This window comes from Octopus sinensis, linkage group LG12 (assembly GCF_006345805.1).
Source record: "Octopus sinensis linkage group LG12, ASM634580v1, whole genome shotgun sequence".
In the NCBI taxonomy this organism is placed as follows: Eukaryota; Metazoa; Mollusca; class Cephalopoda; order Octopoda; family Octopodidae; genus Octopus; species Octopus sinensis.
Window position 1 is genome coordinate 70942332 of NC_043008.1, and position 5000 is coordinate 70947331.

A 5000-nucleotide genomic window follows, 5' to 3' on the forward strand; every position below is an offset into this window, starting at 1 on the left:
ATATAATTAACACATATTCACACGCACTTATGTCTATATCTTTGTGTATATATAATATATATGCATATATTCATGCATATAAACACACACATATATATATATATATTATATATACATATATAAAATAAAAATCAGTGCGTGACCTGGATAAACATATACCGTTTAAAATCCCACCGACACCAATTCAGAGAATTGCCGTAATCATTTACCATCTATTTTGCTAGCACCAAAAGGAGTCAAGTCACTGGATGCTACCAGCGAGTTACCTGATGATAAATCTTATTAACAATAACAGCAACTACTCCTAATACTACTACTAGTAATTGTAATTTCAAATTTTTAGGAGTGGCTGTGTGGGTAAGTGGCTTGCTTACCACCCACATGGTTCTGGATTCATTTCCACTGCCTGGCACTTTAAGCAAGTGACTCTTACTATAGGCTCGGGCCGACCAAAGCCTTGTGAGTGGATTTGGTAGACAGAAACTGTCGTATATATGTATGTATATATATATATATATATATATATATATATACACATGTATGTGTGTGTATATGTTTATGCGTTTGTGTTTGTCCCCCCAGCATCGCTTGACAACTGATGGTGGTGTGTTTACGTCACTGTAACTTAGCGGTTCGGCAAAGGAGACTGATAGATTAAGTACTAGGCTTACAAAGAATAAGTCCTGGGGGCGATTTGCTCGACTAAAGGCGGTGTTCCAGCATGGCCGCAGTCAAATGACTGAAACAAGTAAACGAGTAAACGAGTAACGAGAGTGTGTATGTCGATGACATCGATCTAGATTCTCAACAGTTCTTATTTTTAAAAACGATAATGACAAATTAAGGAGAGAAGACAATGAAGAAGAAAAAAGATCATTAAGAGAATTTCTATGTAGCGACAGGCGTAAGAACTAGAAATATCAAAGATGAACACAGCGAGATTTGAACTTAGAATAGAGAAGTGCCATAAAGTATTGACTGGAGGCATTTGAGGCAACACATTACTCACTATGACACGATATCTGCAACCATTTAGTCTGCCGATTGTATAACAATAACATTAAAATGGCTATTGTGTCATACCAAAGAAGCAAAATGGCTACTGTGACAAAATATACAGGCAAAGTGTGCAACATCTACGAAACACAAGATATAACCTTGGTGTTTCTGATCTTTCACACACAACAGAAGATAAGAAGCTTTTACGGTCACTGAACATAATACAACATTATTTATAAAAACAAAAACAGCCTTAATGGCTAGTATATTATTGATTCATGTTTGTACGTGTAGCAAAGTTTTTTTTCTCCACCCTCTGTCGTGTTTAACAAGGCAGCGCCATATGTAATTTACAGAATTTTGTTTTCTTTATGCGAGTCTGTGTATGGTGTTGGGGAGCGGCAGTAACCTATGAATGTTTAATTACAATTTCATCAATAGAGATTATATGATTTTGCACGATTATTTGCTTTATATATTATTACTGTTTGGTTGGTGATGAGTACCTTAGAGCAATATATAAATCCCCAGACAAATCAAGTAGGACGCCATTGAATTTCCATTCTCAGCGGAAGCCATTTTTACTCACTTCTGTAGTCGCCATTGCTCTCAGATAATCGTATCAAGGTACAACTTTCACAATGCATGATTCTCTGCAATGATAGGGTTTCCTACTCAGGCAAAATGATTGCGTATACATGTGCACATATGTGTATATATGTACAATGCACGTATATATACACAGGTCCTTACATATATGCTGGTATATATTAAATCAATATGTATACATATGTATATATGTTTCCATATGTGAGTGTAGGAATATGTACACACACAAATGTAGACAATTATGATTGTATATTTTATATATATATATATATATATATATATATATATATATATATATACACATACATATATATATAAATACATGCACACATATATATGCCTATATTACAATATATACAGAGATACATACATGTAGTGGGTGTATTGGGGTGTAATATATATATCTAATATATACGTACAGATATATATGTAAATATATCATATATTTACGTCTATATATATGTACTGTGGTCCATATATATATAATATACACATGCAGTGCAGATATGTATGTAAATGTATTCATATATTTACGTCTATATATATGTACTGTGGTCCATATATATATAATATACACATGCAGTGCAGATATGTATGTAAATGTATTCATATATTTACGTGTATATGTATATATATATATACATATATATATATATATATATATATATAATATCCATACATATATATTCATATCTATCTCTCTATTTCTCGGTCTCCCTCTCTAGATATACATGTAAATACACAAACACAAACACACACACACACGCATACACACTCGCACGCAAAAACACACACACGCAGACACCTATATATTCTTCCAATATCGAAACATTAGACGGAGGATTTAAGGATATATCATCCGCTATATAAATTTTCTTCGATTCTGCGATATTAAAAACGATTTTCACATTTCATATCTATTTTATTTATTAATTCGTGGATATTTTCATAAGCCCATTGAAAATTAATTCACGCTATATATAACAATAAATCTTTCCTTTATTTCACTCACATATAATCCATGTGACAGTGAGGTATACTGAATACCTGAAGAAACTGTGAAATCTTCGCAATCATTGGATTATATATATATGTGTATATATATATGGGCATGTATATAAAAATGTGTGTGTGTGTGTGTTTGTGTGTGTGTGATATCCATATAGACCATACATTAAATATTTTACAGTACTTTATTACATAAACATTTTTGTTTATACTGAAATATATATTTCCTCGTTATTACTGTAAATTGTATTAGTGTTAATAATAGTACTTTTAGCATCAACAGCAACAATAGTAGTAGTAGTAATAGTAGTAACTGTATTTGTAGTAATAGTAGTAGTAGTAGTAGTAGTATTAGTAGTAGTAGTAGTAGTAGTAGTAGTAGTAGTAGTAGTAGTAGTCACAGCAGATGCAATAGCAGCAGATGCAATAGCAGCAGCAGCAGCAGCAGTGGTAGTAGTAGTAGTAGTAGTAGTAGTAGTAGTAGTAGTAGTAGTAGTAGTAGTAGTAGCTGTATTTGCAGCATGAGTTGCAGTACTGGTGGTGGTGGTGGCAATAGTAGTTGTTGGTATTTCAGCAGCAGCTGTAGCTGCAGTATCATTTCAGACATTTGTAGGAATGGTTGTTGTAATAGTAGTAGTTGAACAGCTCACCTAGACATACATACATGCATATATATGTATGTGCGTGTATATATATATATAAACACACAGACTAGATTAACGTTTCATTTATGTTACCGTATCAGCTTGGCAACGAGGTAGTCAATTGAAATATTCTAAGTTCTCCAGAGATTCCGAAACTATTTACATGTCCCAATGGGTTACCTCCACAGAGACTGCAATTTCTCCAACAATTTCAGTTGAAGAATATTTCTGTCACCTTCTTGTGATAGTTGATTGGTCGTATGGAAGCTGTGTAGACTTGGTCTCTTCAAAATATTGAATCATTGCAATCCTTTTGTCCAAGCTACTTCATATATATTATTATGTAAACCATGTTTTTTTTCTTTTTTGTGGTTCCTTTCTGTTAAGTTCGGTAAGCAACGATGAAGTGGAATCGTTTAGATTTTCGATAATGTTGTTAAACAACTATTGTTCTGGTATAATTTAGTTACAGGAGAATTCAGGTGTTTTATTAGCGTTGAACAATATCCCTGTGCGTTAGGAACACTATACAGTATGTTAATACCCACTGAACAATTTTCATTAAGCTATAAGTTAATCTACTTACAATTTAGCTATGTGTTGATACATATGTACAACCATAAAACACCTATATATTAATATAATTGAACAAATACGTTATATTTATATGATAATATAACAGTACAGCTATACTGTATGTTAAATATCAGTGCACATCGTAAACGTAGCAATATATTCCCGTTTGTGTACAACTATCTTATATAACATTGTATTAATTTCACTGTTATAACCCTTTCTACTAAGGGGGTAAAACAAAAGAAAAAGCAGCCTGAATGTTTTTTGTAGAGGAGCTAGTGGATGAAGTTGATCCCATGGCTGAACTAGTACTTATTTTAAGTACCCTGAAAAGGATAACAGAGAAGTCGACCTTGACAGAATTCAAATTCAGTAGGTAAAGACGAACGAAATGTTTCAAAAGCTTCTAACCGGCTGGGCTAACGGTTCTACCAGTTCGTCGCCTCTCATTGTGCATTACTAAAATACCTGAATGATTAGATATAATAATATGTAAATATATATGTAAATTTATAAGACATCGTCTCATATTATCACTGTATGTTTTTATTATAGCTATATATTGATACATTTGTATATCTACAATATATAAATTCATTATTAATGATAACAGTAGAAGTACAATATATTGCTTTGAGTTAATATAAATCTACGTCTGCAATATTTACCTCTTTGTGAATTGTAAAAGCTTGACATAGCTATTGTTAGTATAACGACAATTATATTATGTAAAGTAACGGTTGTATGGTTATATAATTGACACTCCGTCAGTTGATCCAACCAACGGAGGACCCTACTCGTGAAATTAATGTGCAAATGGTTGAGTTCTTCACAGACAGGCGTATCAATAATGACGAGTAACAGCGTGAAGATCAGTGAGGTAAGAAACTCGACCTGAGAGACGATAGGCAGTCCACATAAAATCATATCCACCACAATAGGGGAGGTAATGAGCACTGTGTTTCAATTGTCTGATATAAATCAGAGGGACGCGTACATATATATAAATACATATATATATGTATATATATACATATATAATATATATCTATATATATTTATATGTATAATTATATATATTATATATATATTATATATATATATATATATATATAATAATAATATTAGGGAATAAATCCAAATTTACAGGGAAAAAATCAGATT